We start from the raw sequence: 19,378 nt of genomic DNA, 5'->3' as shown, positions 1-19,378 counted from the left end.
TTTGTTGACACCCACGGAATCGCAGAACTGGTCCCAAATTTCTTCATTGATGAGTCATGGGTTCACTTAAGTCGACACGTGAATACTAAAATACAAGAATTTGGCCAATCAGAAATCCATTTATATCTTCCATGAACATTGCACTGTCATAAAACTGAAGTGTGGTATGCCGTATAGCATCAGCTAATCCTGAGCCCTGTTTACTTTGCTTCTACAGTCTTTCGAACCAAGTCATCGTAACCTAGTTTATTTCGCTTTTGAGGCTGATACACGCGACTTTCCAATTAAACTTTCCAGAGAAATACAACATCGCTTCTTTCCCAAGTTGTTGTCACCTACCTCGATATGGAGGGACGCTGAGTTATCTGATCTGAAAGTTCTCGAGATCTCTCAGCCACTTGGAACATCTGGACATGCACTGCCGTCAGGCACACTACTCAGTAGCCACTATGACGAAACAGCATAGAGTGGAGTACCAGTGCGTATCATCCAAGTCCAGCTGTTCTGGAACCATTATTGCTGCTACAGATAGCAGTTCTGTGTGCAAAATTTTCCATTCTACACTATCGGAAAAAGTTAGTGCACCCTTTTCACTCAAGATTTATTGTAGCAACAGTGCATGTGGAGCGCATGAAATGATTACATTTACAGATCAGTACCACAAGTGGTTCTGAGGTACCAGGTATGGACCGATGCTGAAACTCCCCTGTAACTATGTGATGTGGCCACACGGACGGCAATGCAGGCGCTGACGCTGGCATCCAGTCGATAGTACTGACGGTTCTAGATTACGTTATGCCATTCCTACTCGACCTGCTCACGTAGCTGTGTAAGACATGTTTGTAATGCATCCGTGCATTCTCTTCACGTGTTTATGCTAAGTCTTACGCACATTTACGCGATCGGGAATACTCAGTAGCAGCCAAGCTACATGTACATCTGACAATTATGCGTCAGCAAGGAGCATTAACGACGATATCATAGGAGGCAAAGTTGTGCGACCTTAGTAGGGACAAGATCCGACTATTCGTGAGTAGGATCTTACAATCTGAGACAGTGTTCCGAGACAAACTTCCGTCACAATGCCCGCAAACGTGATGTCAGATCCGCCTGGCAACAACGATCTAAAAGCCCATTGGCTACAAGTTTATTATATATATATATATGGAAACGAGTGAAGTGTCCCTATTGGCTGAGGGAGAAAGGAGGGGTCTCTCTTGCGCGTCGGGAAGACAGGGCGAGTTAGTAGCCAGGCGCTACTCAAAACGCACGGTCGAGTAACCGCGGCCGGCTCCAAAAGAACGGTCGCGAGTAAATATTCCAGCTGTTAAACAAGATATAAAGTGAAGGTATTAGTCATCAGTGAACGCCACGTGTCGTGAGCAGTATCTGCCCCATGAGTATGGAAAGTGAGATGTGTGTTGTAAAGGGTTGAAAATAACAGCGTAGCCAAAAGCCGCCATATTGGAAATTCTGTGACGTGTGTTTCAAAGTATTCTTCCTTAAAACGAGTGCAGTACAAAATGTTGTTAACATTTCAACAACTGCCGGCCGGAGTGGCCGAGCGGTTCTAGGCGTTACAGTCCGGAACCGCGAGACCGCTACGGTCGCAGGTTCGAATCCTGCCTCGGGCATGGATATGTGTGGTGTCCGTAGGATAGTAAGCTTTCAGTAGTTCTAAGTTCTAAGGTACTGATGACCTCAGAAGTTAAGACCCATAGTGCTCAGAGCCATTTGAACCATTTAACAACTGACATCCCGAGACACCCCACTTCAGCAGGATCACAAACCTACATTGAACCTTTCGTCTGAGCGCTACTACTGCACGAGGAGGGACTACCGAAGCAGAAAGACACCAGGTTAGTAATACAGAAATCGCAGAAATAAGGCAGAGTCGCTTCCTTCTCGCTACAATGCCGCAAAGAGCATTGTATGTTGGTTGACGATTCGCACGATTCGTTTCTCGTCCAATCGTATCCCATACGTGCTCGATTGGAGACAATTTGAGAGATGGTGCAGTCCAGGGAACTTGCTGCACATCTTGCAGAGCACGTTAATTTCACAGGCAGTGTACGGGCGAGCATTATTCTGATGGAACAACACATCACCTTCCTGTAGCAGGATGGGTCTAACAACATTCTGTAAGTACCGAGTGCTGGTTAGTGTCCTTTCCAGAAACATAAAAGGGGAACGAAAGTTTTAGCTTATCCTCCATACCGTAAGGTCTGGTGTGGGACCAGTGTGTCTTGGAAGGACGGCCGTAGTGGCCGAGCGGTTCTAGGCGCTACAGTCTGGAACCGCGTGACCGCTGCGGTCGCAGGTTCGAATCCTGCCTCGTGCATGGATGTGTGTGATGCCCTTAGGTTAGTTAGGTTTAAGTAGTTCTAAGTTATAGGGGAATGATGACCTCGGAAGTTAACTCCCATAGTGCTCAGAGCCATCTGAACCATTTTATTGTCTTGGACGAAAGCACTCGGGACGGCTCTAACCGGTTCTATGTCGTACTCGCAAACGACCATCACTTGGGTGCAAGCAGAGTCTGATTTCATCGCTGAAGACCACTTCGGGCAATTCCATCCCTTGCGGGCACCAGCCGAGCAGAGGACTTCGATCCTGTGGCATGAGTGGAAGATAGGCCAGATGTGTGTGTCTCCACAGCCTCACTGCTAACAGCTGGTTCCCAACAGTCTCTATTTGCACATCTGGGCTCACAGTCCCTCTTATCTGGACTGAGGTAGCTCAACCATCTGCCACTGGTGGCATTACAATAGGACTGTCCTCGCGGACGTCTGTGCTCTGTGGACGTCTAGAGCGTCGTCTGTAAGTGAGAATGTTCACGTGGCCACTGATACCAGCATCGCTGCACAACTGACGCAGCACGTGAAACTTGTGTTGCAGTCTCCAGAAAAAAACCGTGCTTCACTGGGAAAGCCACAATTTGATCCCTTCAAAATCGCTTGGTTGTCTGTAAGCACGAGTGCGTCTCTGAGGCATGGTGGCCTGCTTGTTTCACACGTTTGCACCCCACTGAGCATTATGGCTGTGTGTATTTCCTATCAAAGGGTAGCCACACATGGCGCTCTAGTAGCTATGCCAGTACCTATCTGTTAGTGGACGATGCGTGGCAATAACCAATTTAATTTTAGCGTCTAAGTCTTGTTCTTGTTCCAGCTTTGACTTCTTTCCAATATCTTCTGAGCCCACCAAGAAGTGACTGTTTATGCTCTTCGGATAATGGTCCTCTCCGTCTTTTGGAAGTTGATGTCATTGTAAAACCTTGGTAGTTGTTCATTTATCTTCTAAATTTTGTTCCTGTCATGAATTTCTCTCTTGGAGATACCAATCTGCCTAAGTTCTTTTTCACCTTCTTCGAACCATCTTGACCTTGTTTTCTTAGATTGGATGAAACTCCATATTCTTTTTGTTAGTCGGTCACAGTCCATCCTCATCAGATGACCGTAAAATATCAATCGTCTGTTCTTAATGGGTACTGTGATAGGTTCTGTCTTGCTGTACAAGTCTTCATTTATTCTCATTCGCCATTGTCCATCAACCCATCTATTACTTAGGATTTTCCTTAATATCCTACGCTCTCGCTTTTCCAGCCGCTCAGCCTGACCTTGTCTATTCATGGTCAAAGTTTCGGACGCATATAAACCCTCAGGTTTTACAACTGTATTATAATGTCGGTATTTGGTCCCTATATTCATAGACTTTTGTTATAGGTATTCTTTGTCAGTTGGTATGCTTCGTCTAATTTCCTCATCCTGACATTAATAGCTTCTTCTTCTAATCCATTCTCCTGGATGACTTCAGCGAGAAATTATTATCAGCGCACAGGTCATCGGATCAAAATTGACGCCGTCTTTGCAGGTATACTAATGTTTTTTCGGCAGTGTATGTTACCTACATCTTTAATCATGTGGTCCACCTACTACACTTTAGATGCCCAATAAGTAAAATTTCGTCTTGCCAGCAGTGTTATATGACTTGACTCTGATGCCGTGCAAGGCATCTGACAGTGGGAATCTCTTTCTATGCGTAAATATCAAGATAAGATGAACGAGCTGTAATACATCTCGCGGCGAAGAGAAGCTGCGGTGTGACAGATGTCTTGCAATGACAGGTCACCATTTATTCCGACAAGAAATGTTGCCGCTGCTCTGGAAGTGGTACTCGGAGTGTGAACTAGTGATTTATTGTGACGTGGGAGGGACAGAAGTTCGGCCCTTCTTTCGCCGTGTCTTACGCACTGCTGAATGCACAAGCTCTGAAGATCCTCTTGCGCGAGTGGCCGATCGGAAGAGGAATAAAACTTATTTCCAGTCCGTGCCAGCTGCGCCGAGGCGGTCCGTCTTTCCTGCAGAAAACGGCGCCTCCGGCTCTGTGAATACAGTCCGCTTTCGTTCCGGATCTCCAGCGAGCGGCCTAGGAGCGTCCACCACGGTGGGCCCCCGTATTAAGTTTGCCTGAGGCACCGAGACGAAACTTTAGCGACAGTGGCCGGCGCACTTCTGTTTGTACCTCCCCCATATTATTCACTGAGACAAGAAACAACGACTGTGCTTGTGACATCCAACATATTCCTTATCACACACACACACACACACACACACACACAAACACACACACACACACACACACACACACACACACACACACACACAGACATTTTGCCTTCATATCAGTCTTTCGCCTGTTTGGTAGCTCTCCATCTTCACTAAAGAAGTGGGAAGAAGTGTAAAGATCAATCTTTCTTTATCCTTAGTGCATCCCTGTCCAATGTGAGGCGCTTGTCTCAAATCCGTTTTCACTCGTGGAACACATGGTGAACGCCCAAAGTCGCGTCTAAAGCTTTGCCTGCTAGAATTTCATTGAGATTAGATGTACTTTTCGTTCCAGTGGACCCATAGTGAGGAATCCTTTGGGAAGTATTACGTTGGTCCATAAAATCGTAGCGTCTTTGTTTTACTTGTTGGTATTCTGGTTGCTATGGGTATATTTATCGATTTTTGTCGTGTTTTTTTTTTTTTTTTTTTTTTTTTTGTTCTTTTACTGCACTGTTGCGGTTCGTCATTTCGTCATCTGGAGATAGTGAGTGGAACTGTGAACGCTGCGAAATTGAGTGCGAAGTGAAGTGGAGAAATCAGAACATATCCGACATATTCTTCTGTTTGAGTTCAGTACAGGAGTGACAGCAGCGGACGCTCCAGAAACATTTTTGTCGTGCACGGAGACAATGCCAGTCGACAGAGCAAGGCAAGAAAATGGTTTACTCATTCTAAGGAGGATCATTTTGACATTAGTGACTATCCACGTTCTGGAAGACCAAAATGGTTCAAATGGCTCTGAGCACTAAAGGACTTAGCATCTGAGATTATCAGTCCCATAGAACTTAGAACTACTTAAACCTAACTAACCTAAGGACATCACACACATCCATGCCCGAGGTAAGACTCGAACCTTCGGCCGGAGCGGTCGCGCGGTTCCAGACTGAGGCGCATAGAACCGCCCGGCCACAACGGCCGGCTCTGGAAGACCCTGGGGTTTGCTGAAGATCTTTTAAACGCATTAATCCACAATGATCCACGTCAGGTTACTCGAGAACTGGCAAATGTGGTGAACTGTGATCATTTCACCATTGTGCTACATTTGCATCCAAATGGAAATGTTCAAAAATAGGGTGTATGAATACCATATGCTCTAAAGCAAAATTATGAAAATCAGCGCGTGGCCACATGAGCATCTCTACTTCTCGTCATCAATTGGCTCGTGAACAATAACGACTGTTTCTATCCTGTATCGTTACTGGTGGCGAAAAATCGTGCCAGTATGCTAACGTAAGGAAAAGAAAGCAACGAGTGAGCCTCAAACAAAACAGCAACTCCCCATACAGAGAGCTGCGAACATCCACAAGAGATTATGTTCTGCATCTGGTGAGCAGCGGTGGTGTGGTGTACTACGAATTCCATCGCTGCTGTCTTTAACTGTCAACAACTGAGACTTCTTGCAGACGCAATCCAAGGACAACAACCAGGATGCCTGCGTATAGTCATGCTACTCCACGATGACGCCCGCTCCCATCCTACTAGACTGACAAAAAAACTCTACAGGAGTTCTCTTGGGAAGTCATTTCACACCCACCTTATCCACCTGATCTTTCGATTTTAGATTTTCACCTTTTCCGCTCTCTGTCGAACGACCTTCAAGGAACTTAATTTGCAGATGAAGATGCTCTCCGAACGTGGCTCGACGTCTTCTTCATTTGATAGCCACGTGATTCGCACAGTAACAGAATCGAAAAGTTAGACAATCATTGGCGGACTGTTGTTAATTATTTATTAGTAAAGTATCTATTATATATATGTGTTGTGTTTATCAAACTTATGGGAAAACGCTGCGAATTTATTCTCGTACCTAATTCAGTCAGAAAAATAAAAATACGCAATAAATATTAGGAACGAAAACGAAATGTTAATATACCTTCCACAAATCCTAGGTGGAGTACACCTCATGGTTGTGGAATAACTCAAAAAGTCTTACAATATTTTTATTTAAAAGGTTATAAATAACTTGTCCTAGGTCATGTACGAGTACATTACTTCAACATTCCTAAGGCGCTTCTTATTAGCAGTGGGGTCGAGGAATCACGTTGCCAGATCTGGACTGTAGAGTTGATGAGGTACCATAGAAATGACTTTTCTAGTCAAAAACTCTACCACAGTCTGGGCAACGTGAAGCCTAGCATTATCATGATGAAGCTTCCAAAGCCCAAAAAGTTCTGCCGGCCGCGGTGGTCTCGCGGTTCTAGGCGCGCAGTCCGGAACCGTGCGACTGCTACGGTCGCAGGTTCGAATCCTGCCTCGGGCATGGATGTGTGTGATGTCCTTAGGTTAGTTAGGTTTAAGTAGTTCTAAGTTCTAGGGGACTGATGACCACATCAGTTTAGTCCCATAGTGCTCAGAGCCATATGAACCATTTGAACCAAAGAGTTCTCTCCCCTTCTTTGGAATGTGGCTTTCCATCAATTGACTCAGGGTCTGTCGATATAAGCTGCAGTGAATGTAGTACATCCTAAAACAGTACGGGCGTACACCAAGTCGCTATAATCGAAGACTGTGATAACCCTTGCCATATTTGCGAATTTCTCTACACGAGATTTCTCTTTAGGTTGGTCGACCATTTTGTACCAACTCCTAGCTACAGCATTTAATTTCTACGTCCTAACTACACACCAACGATTCATTTGTAGTGACAAATTTTAGTCACTGTACTTCAATCTCATCATCAACACACTATTTTCAGGTCACCACGTTTCTTCCAGATGTAGCTACTGCGGGATCCACCTTGCATACACTAGACATGTTTGCTAACGTTCCTTTAAAATATTGTGAACACTTCCAGTTGATATTTCTAGAATGGACGTAAGCTGTATAATAGATGTGGATCACTGTTACAGCGACCCCAATACTAACGGTAGTCTGTGTGAAGAACAGATGTACCTCGTCTTGAATTCGCAACTTTCCTGGGCAATTTTAAGTGCCCTTGCTAATGAAAATAGGCTTGACGTAACATCAAAGACTCGTCAGAAGCTGTCTTCAGTTCGTCAGAGGTAACAGAAGCATTGATGTCCAGACGATCCAACGTGTATCACGAAACTCAGACAAGTCGATGTTTTAGAGGAACAAAAAGTGGACAGACATTTCCAACTGAACTTACCCTTCATGAACAATGTCGTCTAAATCTGGGGTATATGTAGGGGCTGACCAAAAACGAATGTGAGCGAAGTGGGAATGTCAGATGGCCAAGCGTTTAGAAAAAATAGAAATTTTGACACGTATAGGCAGAGGTAGGATCCATTTATGTTAGTGAAGCTTACAGACAGCGATTGGCGAAGTGGAAAGAGTATAGAACGGTAATCCGTGGGTGATGTTTCCGCAATATACTTTCTTCCATGAGTGCTTGTCCTGAAAATCACATAGGACACAACTTATGCGAAGTCTGGAAGATGGGAGCTGAGGTTCTGTCAGAAGTGCAGCTTTGAGTGAGAGATGTGAGTCGTGCTTGTATAGCTCGGTCCCTGGGCACCTGCTCGCCAGAAGCAAAGCTCTTGGGTTCGACTCCCGCAAACAGTTTTAATCTCCCAGTAAGTTTTGCATCAGTGCAAACTCCGTTGTAGAGTAAAAACGCATTCTCAGATTATTCTTAGTTTATAGGAAATGTGATATACGAAAATTAGCACACTCGGATGCCTCAGTGCGGTTCCTTGCCTACTAACAGCACAAAACTGTCCCTAAGATAATTTCATCCTATGTGTATTTTCGGTAGGGAATCAACGTCAGATTTGGCAATCTGGTGGCACCGTAATCGCATCCATGACAAGTATTTTCAGTGAAAAGAATGCAACCGTGCTCCCCATTTAGTACAGTGGATAAAGTTTCACTTGCTATTTTCGAGCTCGGGAGTTCTGTTCTGGGCCCAGGTGTAATTTTTTTATATTCTATAATTTTAGGCCTCCTTGGTAGATTATCTGGCTTCTTATCCCTAGCACTACCACTGGGAGGTACTTATTGATCACTTTTTGTGTATACTGTAACCTCGTCGTGTACTTTATGTTTCGGAATTTTGAAAAGTCATTTCATGCGTTAAATTATTTCTTCTAGCAGATACTATAATTGACTTTTACAACAACCGTTAAATTCAATATTTTCAGGTTCCTACTTAGACATCAGTATTGCTCTAAAAATATGTTAATAATAATCAAAAACGAATTAACGAAATTTGTGTCCTATTCAATTATTTTGATGGTCATAAAGTGCCCTCCCTCCTACGTTGGTTGTGTACGTTCCTGAAACGTGTTCAATTACCTCATACCAGCGCAGAGACGAAACTACAGTCTTCAATACTATTCCACTTTTAAAGGCGTATTTTTGTCTTTTAACCTGTATTCTCTTCCACACACTACACTCCTCTATGCTTCTCGGTCCACTGTCAGCATTGCTTCACTTTTCTTCAGTTATAGCTCTTCCCTCCACGGAAAATAAATAAATATGTAAAATGAAATAAAGAGAGACTCCATCACTGGCGAGGTCTGTTTCTACTTCTTCTATCCTAATTAGTTATCATACAACCATGCAAATCACAGAGTCACATAAATAAAATTTTTTGCTTCGCTCTATTTCATCATCTACATTTGAACGTCGTTTCCAGAGTATTCCACCACTGGTTCGTCAATTAATGGCAACTACCATGCTTACAACTTTCATTTTTATTACATTTCCTGGAATTTTACGTCACCTGTAGGTCTAACAACCTGGTTCACAGGTAATTACTGACTTCTGTTACGATTGTTCTAATCTACCGATGAACGTGGAAGAAGTGACAGAGCACTTCGACAATGCTTTTGTAATTGTGAATGCAGCTATGTTATAATCCGGCGAGACGCTAAATTTTTGGAGATCGAGGACGTCGCTTTGTGCATATGCTCTGAAGGCTATCTATTTTTATGAAAGGTGTGCTGTCACTCATAGTGTACTTCAAATATTACAAATGGTCGCTCTTACAGAATGTAATGTATATGTTTAGCATCTCCATGCTGATAAGTTATGTAGGTACTTTTGTTCTATGACAGGGTATTTATTTTTCACTGATTTTTACTCTTCGTGAGTACTTGTGACATGTTTGACCACAAACGTGTTAAACGCAAAAAAATCTGTAGTTGTAGAATATGCTTTGTTTAAGCTACGTAGTTACAGAATGTGCTTCGATTAAGATACAGTGTATGCTACAGCAATGATGGGTAGATTTAAATTAGAAAATAAAAGAAAAGACTGCACCTAGATGCGAGATCGAGTATTATAACGGAAACCTCTCCCCAATGCCCGAACCGCGCAGCGCAGCTATGCAGTATAGTGAGGTGACAGAAGTCATATGCACAAATACAGATGGCTGTGGTATCGCGTACAAGAACTATAAAAGGGCAGCTAACTGGCTGAGCTGTTATTTGCGCTCAGGTGATTCATATGAAAAAGTTTTCGACGTGAATATGGCCCACCACGGACAGCACAGTGGCTGACGGCCTTCACTTGACGACTGAGAGCAACGGTGTTTACGTAGGGTTGTCATTACTAACAGACAAGCAACTCTGAGTGAAATGACCGAAGAAATCAATGTGGGACGCGCGACGAACGTATGCGTTAGAGCAGTACGGCGAAGTCTGGCCTTAATGGGGTGTGGCAGCAGACAACCGACGCGAGTGCCTTTGCTAAAAGCACGACATAACCTTCAGCGTCTTTCTTTGTCTCGTGACCTTATCGATTGGAGCCTAGAGTACTGGAAAACCGTCGCCTTGTCAGTTGAGTCCCGATTTCAGTTGGTAAGAGCTGATGGGAGGGGCCGAGTGTGGCCCAGACGCCATGAAGCCGCGGGCATAAGTTGTCAACAAGGCACTGTGTAATCTGCTGTTGGCTCCGGAATGAAGTGGGATGTAATTTCGTAGGCTTCGGCGGCCAGAGTCAGTCGACATAAAAGTTTTCTGGGTTTGGTACCGCGTCATAATGTAAAAACTACTGCTGCTGGAGAAAAACCAACGATTCGGCCTTGATTGCAGTGGCCTTCTTCTGGGTTCAACCGTGTGTTTAGCTATCTATGCAGTGTCCTTTCTATTTTGTTGTTAGTGTTCACTGCGCTTGCCGTTACGTCATAATTTTAAAAAGGTAGTCACATAAGGAAGAACGAGAGGGAACTTTATTTTGATGTGTTATTCCGGTGGAGGGAGAACTTGACCTCTGTTGTCTATTGGCTCTTGTGTTATGTACCATGATTGGTGGTCACCGTCGAATGAGGAGTTTGCTGCTGTTTACCAACAGCTGGACGTCGGCCGCGCGGCGGCAGTTACTCGTCGGTAGTTCTCGTGCCTCTTGTTGGCAGTGCGGTCTGTTGGGCTCTGATTGCTGGCAGCCAAGATGGGGCAAGCCTGTCCATCCTCCCTGTTCATGTTGTTGGGTGTTCAAGTATTTCGATGGCCTCTCTGATTTTGCATTTCGTCATAAGTGGCTGCTTGGCCAACACATAGGCTTCGCTGAATTTTATTTCTTTTCCGCAGTCTTGGTGATGTTCTAGCACTGCGGATATGTTGTGTTGCCCTAGAGTCTAGGCGAATATATCGCTCGTGTTCCCGAATGCGCGTTGCTATTGGCCTACCAGTCTCGCCGATGTATGTCTCTCCACATTCGCATTCCACCTTGTAAACGCCTGCAGTGTGTAATTCATCCACCTTGGAGCCTAGCACGTCCTGGATCCTTTTTTTTTTTTTTTTTTTTTTTTTTTTTTTTTTTTTTTTTTTTTTTTTTGGGTCATCAGTCTACTGAGTGGTTTGATGCGGCCCGCCACGAATTCCTCCCCTGTGCTAACCTCTTCATCTCAGAGTAGCACTTGTAACCTATGTCCTCAATTATTTGCTTGACGTATTCCAATCTCTGTCTTCCTCTACAGTTTTTGCCCTCTACAGCTCCCTCTAGTACCGTGGAAGTCATTCCCTCATGCTTTAACAGATGTCCTACCATCCTGTCCCTTCTCCTTATCAGTGTTTTCCACATATTCGTTTCCTCTCCGATTCTGCGTAGAACCTCCTCATTCCTTACCTTATCAGTCCACCTAATTTTCAACATTCGTCTCTAGCACCACATCTCAAATGTTTCGATTCTCTTCTGTTCCGGTTTTCCCACAGTCCATGTTTCACCACCATACATTGCTGTACTCCAGACGTACATCCTCAGACATTTCTTCCTCAAATTAAGGCCGGTATTTGATATTAGTAGACTTCTTTTGGCCAGAATTGCCTTTTTTGCCATAGCGAGTCTGCTTTTGATGTCCTCCTTGCTCCGTCCGTCATTGGTTATTTTACTACCTAGATAGCAGAATTCCTTAACTTCACTGACTTCGTGACCATCAATCCTGATGTAAAGTTTCTCGCTGTTCTCATTTCTACTACTTCTCATTACCTTCGTCTTTCTCCGATTTACTCTCAAACCATACTGTGTACTCATTAGACTGTTCATTCCGTTCAGCAGATCATTTAATTCTTCTTCACTTTCACTCAGGATAGCAATGTCATCAGCGAATCGTATCATTGATATCCTTTCACCTTGTATTTTACGTCCACTCCTGAACCTTTCTTTTATTTCCATCATTGCTTCCTCGATGTACAGATTGAAGAGTAGGAGCGAAAGGCTACAGCCTTGTTTTACTCCCTTCTTAATACGAGCACTTCGTTCTTGATCGTCCACTCTTATTATTCCCTCTTGGTTGTTGTACATATTGTATATGACCCGTCTCTCCCTATAGCTTATCCCTACTTTTTTCAGAATCTCGAACAGCTTGCACCATTTTATATTGTCGAACGCTTTTTCCAAATCGACAAATCTTATGAACGTGTCTTGATTTTTCTTTAGCCTTGCTTCCATTATTAGCCGTAACGTCAGAATTGCTTCTCTCGTGCCTTTACTTTCCCTAAAGCAGAACTGATCGTCACCTAGCGCATTCTCAATTTTCTTTTCCATCCTTCTGTGTATTATTCTTGTAAGCAGCTTCGATGTATGAGCTGTTAAGCTGATTGTGCGATAATTCTCGCACTTGTCAGCTCTTGCCGTCTTCGGAATTGTGTGGATGATGCTTTTCCGAAAGTCAGATGGTATGTCGCCGGACTCATATATTCTACACACCAACGTGAATAGTCGTTTTGTTGCCACTTCCCCTAATGATTTTAGAAATTCTGATGGAATGTTATCTATACCTTCTGCCTTCTTTGACCGTAAGTCCTCCAAAGCTCTTTTAAATTCCGATTCTAATACTGGATCCCCTATCTCTTCTAAATCGACTCCTGTTTCTTCTTCTATCACATCAGACAAATCTTCACCCTCATAGAGGCTTCCAATGTATTCTTTCCACCTGTCTGCTCTCTCCTCTGCATTTAACAGTGGAATTCCCGTTGCACTCTTAATGTTACCACCGTTGCTTTTAATGTGACCAAAGGTTGTTTTGACTTTCCTGTATGTTGAGTCTGTCCTTCCGACAATCATATCTTTTTCGATGTCTTCACATTTTTCCTGCAGCCATTTCGTCTTAGCTTCCCTGCACTTCCTATTTATTTCCTTCCTCAGCGACTTGTATTTCTGTATTCCTGATTTTCCCAGAACATATTTGTACTTCCTCCTTTCATCAATCAACTGAAGCATTTCTTCTGTTACCCACGGTTTCTTCGCAGCTACCTTCTTTGTACCTATGTTTTCCTTCCCAACTTCTGTGATGGCCCTTTTTAGAGATGTCCATTCCTCTTCAACAGTGCTGCCTACTGCGCTATTCCTTATTGCTGTATCTATAGCGTTAGAGAACTTCAAACGTATCTCGTCATTCCTTAGAACTTCCGTATCCCACTTCTTTGCGTATTAATTCTTTCTGACTAATGTCTTGAACTTCAGCCTACTCTTCATCACTACTATATTGTGATCTGAGTCTATATCTGCTCCTGGGTACGCCTTACAATCCAGTGTCTGATTTCGGAATCTCTGTCTGACCAAGATGTAATCTAATTGAAATCTTCCCGTATCTCCCGGCCTTTTCCAAGTATACCTCCTCCTCTTGTGATTCTTGAACAGAGTATTCGCTATTACTAGCTGAAACTTGTTACAGAACTCAAGTAGTCTTTCTCCTTTTTCATTCCATGTCCCAAGCCCATACTCTCCTATAACCTTTTCTTCTACTCCTTCCCCTACAACTGCATTCCAGTCACCCATGACTATTAGATTTTCGTCCCCCTTTACATGCTGCATTACCCTTTCAATATCGTCATACACTTTCTCTATCTGTTCATCTTCAGCTTGTGACGTCGGCATGTATACCTCAACTATCGTTGTCGGTGTTGGTCTGCTGTCGATTCTGATTATAACAACCCGGTCACTGAACTGTTCACAGTAACTCACCCTTCTCCACTTCACTTCACTTCACTGACCCCTACTATATCTAAATTGAGCTTTTGCATTTCCGTTTTGAGATTTTCTAGTTTCCCTACCTGGATCCTACGACCACTATAGAAAACAGGCTGCACCCTAACGCGGCGAAGGTGTTTGCCTGTTCGGACAGTAACATTTTTCACATAAGGTAAGCGCACTGTTGGCTGCAGTTTTTTCTATTTCTTGCTTATCTTTCTTGCTTGTGTTCGTCGACAAGGCTGTGTTGATCGACTTATGGCTGTAGCCATTGGCTAGAAACGTTGTGCGTAAGCTTTTAAGCTCAGGTGTGATGTTTTTAGCATCACTTAGGCGCTGCACACGGATTGACAAAGAGCGGATGACAGATTTCTTCTGCGCTGGGTGGTGGCAGGATTGGGCGTGCAGATATCTGTCTGTATGTGTAGGCTTACGATATACTCTGCGCCCCAGTGTGCCCTCTGTTCTCCTGTACACTTCGACGTCTAGAAATGGGATAGCACCATTCTTTTCTACTTCCAGCTTGAACTGTATCTTCCCGTGCATATTGTTCAAATATTCGTGAAACTTGTGCAGCTCCGTTTCACCATGAGGCCATATAGCGAACGTGTCCTCCACGTATCTGAACCAGTAACGTGGGCGTAAACGAGCTGAACCGAGAGCCGTTGCTTCAAAGGCTTCCATGAATACGTCGGCTGCCAGCGGAGATAGGGGAGACCCCATCGCTACGCCGTCTGTCTGCTCGTAGTATTTTCCTTGCCATTTGAAGTACGTTGAAGTTAGGCACAACTCAACCAGGTCGCATATGTCTGGCGGAACATGCTCCTGAAGGATGTGGATAGTTTCATCTACTGGCACGTTCGTAAATAGTGATTTCACGTCAAAGCTGACCATGATGTTTGTAGGTAAAATTGTTTATCCCTTTAGGCGTTCTATAAAGTGTGTCGTGACCTTCACATAAGAGTCATCTTGCCAACTAGACGTTTTAGTTTGCAGGCCAGGTCCTTTGCCAAATTGTAAGTAGGCGAATTGATCTCATTCACTATTGGCCTCAAACGACAACTTTCCTTATGTATCTTTGGAACACCGTAAATTCTAGGAGAGACTGGTACTCTGGGAATAAGACCCTTGGCTGTGTCAGCGTCAATTCTCGAGTCCTTAATCGTGGCCTGCGTCTTTCGAATTATCTTCGCCGTAGGGTCCGCCCTTAGTTCTTTGTAGATGGGATCATTTAATAATTCTTTCATCTTGTCTTCGTACTGCAAGGTGTCTAAGACGACAGTAGCATTGCCTTTGTCTGCTGTTAGTATCACAATTTCGTCGTTGTTCTTCAGTTCGCTGATAGCTGCTCTTTCCTCTCTGTTAAGATTGTGTTTCTGTGGCTTGGCACGTAGTGGAACTCGAACGGTTTCCTGTCTAATTTTCTCAGCTTCTATCGCAGATGTGTGCCGGAGTGCTGTTTCCACAGATTCGATAATTTCTTCCGTGGGAATCCTCTCAGGTGTGAGGGCAAAGTTTAGTCCTTTAGCTAGTGCTTCTGTATCTGCGTTGCTGATGGGATGAGATGAATGGTTCACCGCTGCAATCGTGACCGAAACGTTGGTTTTTCTCCAGCAGCAGTAGTTTTTACATTATGACGCTGTACCAAACCCTGAAAACTTTTATGTCGGAGTGGGCTGTGTTTACATGGAATGAACTAGGTCTACTGGTCCAACTAAACCGATCACTGACTGGAAATGGTTATGTTCGGGGACTTGGAGACCATTTGCAGCCATTCATGGACTTCATGTTCCCCAACAACGATGAAATGTTTATGGACGACTATGTTCCATGTCGCCTGGGCACAATTGTTCTTGATTGCTTTGTAGAACTTCCTTGACAATTCGAGGGAATATTTTAATCACCCAGATCTCCCGATACGAATCCCGTCGAACATTCATGGGACGTATTCGAGAGAACAGTGTACAAAATCCTGCACCAAATACATTTTTGCAGTTATAGACTGTTATACAGGAAGCACTGTTCAGTAGTTCTGAAGAGAACTCCCAACGTCTTGTTGAGTCCAAGCCACGCCGGGCAAAAGGCGGTCTGAGACGGTATCGGGAGGTATCCCATGGCTTTTGTCACCTCAGCGCACTGAAAAAAGATAGGTGTTGTGATTATAGTGTTACGAAATTGCCTTCCTTGGAGTGAATTTTCCACTGAGAAGATGGACGACTCGAAATTTTAATGCTGATTTTTTTGTTGCCACCATTTTGCAAGAAATCGCGGTGCGGTCTTCGACTGCAAGTTTTGTTTCATAATGTATGTTTCCAGATACGTTAATAAATTACATTTTTTTTCGTTATTCTCTTATTTCTACTTAAGAACTATCTGCAGGTCAAGTTTCTAAACGTGTATTACCGTTTGGTTCTACTTAGGATTTCTGAGACCTTATATCACGTATATTTTGCCATGGAGTTGTACCAGGATTTTTGGTGTTTGCGAACACATTTCACTTTAAGGCTCCACTTTTAACAGTGCATTTTGTTAAAAATATATTAGTGTTCTGTTTGCGGAATTTCGCTGTATCTTTCGGTCGTCTTTTATGTTAATTTTTTTGTGACTTATCAGTCTACCGACTGGTTTGATGCGATCCGCCATGAATTTCTCTTCTGTGTCAACCTCTTCACCCCGGGGTACCACCTGCAAACAACGTCCTCAATTATTTGCTGCATGTATTCCAATCTCAGCCTTCCTCTACAGTTTTTGCCCTCTAGTACCACCGAATTCAGTCCCTGATGTCTTAACAGGTCTACTACCATCCTGTCCCTTCTCCTTGTCAGTGATTTCCACATATTCCTTTCCTCTCCGATTCTGCGCAGGCCCTCCTCATTCCTTACCTTTTCAGTGGATCTAATTTTCAACATTCTTCTGTAGCACCACATCTCAAATGCTTCGATTCTCTTCTGTTCCGATTTTCCAACAGTCCATTTTCACTGCTATACAATGCTGTTCTCAGAAAGTATATTCTCAAAAATTTCTTTCTCAAATTAAGGGCTATATTTGATCCTAGAAGACTTCTCTTGGCCAGGAATGCCATTTTTACTAGTGCTAGTGTGCTTTTGACATCCTCCTTGCTCCGTCCATCACGGGTTATTTTACTGCCTAGGTAACAGAATTCCTTAACCTCATCTTCGTGACCATCAATCATGATATTAAGTTTCTCACTGTTCTCATTTGTGCTACTTCTCGTTACTCTCGTTCTTTCTTCGATTTACTCTCAATCCATATTCTGTACACATTAGACGGTTCATTCCATTCAGCAGAATTTCAACTTCACTCCTGAACCTTTCTTTTATTTCAATCATAGCTTCTTCGATGTATAGATTGAACAGTAGGGGCCAAAGACTACATCCCTATGTTATAGCCATTTTAATCCGAGCATTTCGTTGTTAGTCGTCCACTCTTATTATTCCCTCTTGCTTTTCGTACCGTCTCTCACGAAAGCGTACCCCTACTTTTCTCAGAATTTCTAATAACTTACACAACTTTACATTATGGAACGCTTTTTCCAGATCGACAAATCCTATGAACATGTCTTGATTTTTCTTTAGTCTTTCTTCCATTATCAACCGCAACGTTGGAATTGCGTCTCTGGTGCCTTTGCCTTTCCTAAAGCCAAACTTATCGTCATCTAAAACATCCTGAGTCTTGTTTTCCATCTTTCTGTATATTATTCTTGTCAGCATCTTGGATGCATGAGCTGATAAGCTGATTGTGCGATACTTCTCCCACTTTTCAGCTCTTGCATTCTTCGGAATTGTGTGGATGATATTTTTCCGAAAGTCAGACGGTATTTTGCCAGACTCGTACATTCTATACACCAACTGAATAGCCGTTTTGTTGCCAATTCCCCTCATGATTTTAGCATTTATTTGTCCCCCAAATATCTTTTAAATTCTGATTCTAATACTGGGTCCCCTATCTCTTCTAAAGTTACTCCTGCTTCTTCTTCTATCACATCAGACAAATTTTCCCCCTCATGGAGGTTTTCAATGTACTCTTTCCACCTATCCGCTCTCTCCCCTGAATTTAAAAATGGAATTCCGGTTGCACTTTTAATAGTCTTAATGTTACCACACTTGCTTTTAATTTCACCGAAGATTGGTTTGACTATGCTATATGCTGAATCAGTCCTTCCGACTATCATTTCTTTTTCGATTTCTTCACATTTTTCATACAGCATCCTTGCATTTCGTATTTATATAATTCCTTAGCGACTTGTATTTTTGTATTTCTGAATTTCCTTGAACATTTTTGTACTTCCTTCTTTCACGATCAGCTGAAATATTTCTTCTGTTATCCATGGTTTCTTTGCAGTTATCTTCTTTGTACCTACGTTTTTCTTTCCAGCTTCTGTGATTGCCCTTTTTAGAGATGTCCATTCTTCGTCAACTGTATTGCCTATTGAACTATTCTTTAGTGCTGTATCTACAGCCTTAGAGAACTTTAAGCGTATCTCGTCATACCTTAGTACTTTCGTATCCCACTTTTTTGCGTATGTATTCTTCCTAACTACTCTTTTAAACTTCAGCCTACTCTTATAACTACTACATTGTTTATTTATTTATTTAGCCCATGGTATCTAAGAGTAAAACTGCACATATAATATTAATTAATATAATAAACGAATTACAAATATATTATTAAATGATTGATTGCAAACAACAATATGCTAAAGATTAGGGAGACAGCCACTGCAGATATTACAAGTCCACATCTAAGCAGGTCACCCACTGAACAGCACGTGGAGTAGCATTCATGATATACCTCCAGTCTCCTTCAAACCTCCTCGTAGGACATTCGAAGATCAGGTGAGGGATTGTTTGTTCTTCTTCACCACAGTCGCATCGTGTGTCATCAGTGAGTTTCCATTTGTGGAGAATGGCCTTACACCTGCCGTGGTTAGTCGTCACACGATTAAGTCTGACCAAGTACTTCTGAGCATATGCATTCCTTCCACCGGTATCGAAGGATCAAAATCAGTGATGAAAGGATGGTGATTATTCAGCGACCAGTATTGCCTCCATTCTCTTGGTATGTCGTACCTTTCTGGGAAGCTGAGGACTTCATCTCCCAAATAGGTTTCCTGGATTTTAGGCTGGTAGTTGGTAGGTGATCCAATATTTTTCGTAGACAGATGGGGTCATTAATTTTCTTCCATTCTCGGATAGCTGCTTTTTGACTTCTGAGGGTGGGAGGGGCTATATTGCAAGGGGCATGAAGCAAGGGAAGTGGAGTTGATTGCAGAGTTCCTGAGACAATCCTCATGGTAGTATTAACCTGGACATCTGTTTTCATCGTGTGTGTGCTCTTGCACTAGACTGGGGCGCAGTATTCTGCCACCGAGT

This window comes from Schistocerca gregaria, chromosome 3 (assembly GCF_023897955.1).
Source record: "Schistocerca gregaria isolate iqSchGreg1 chromosome 3, iqSchGreg1.2, whole genome shotgun sequence".
Taxonomy (NCBI): domain Eukaryota; kingdom Metazoa; phylum Arthropoda; class Insecta; order Orthoptera; family Acrididae; genus Schistocerca; species Schistocerca gregaria.
This window is presented reverse-complemented; position numbering follows the sequence as displayed.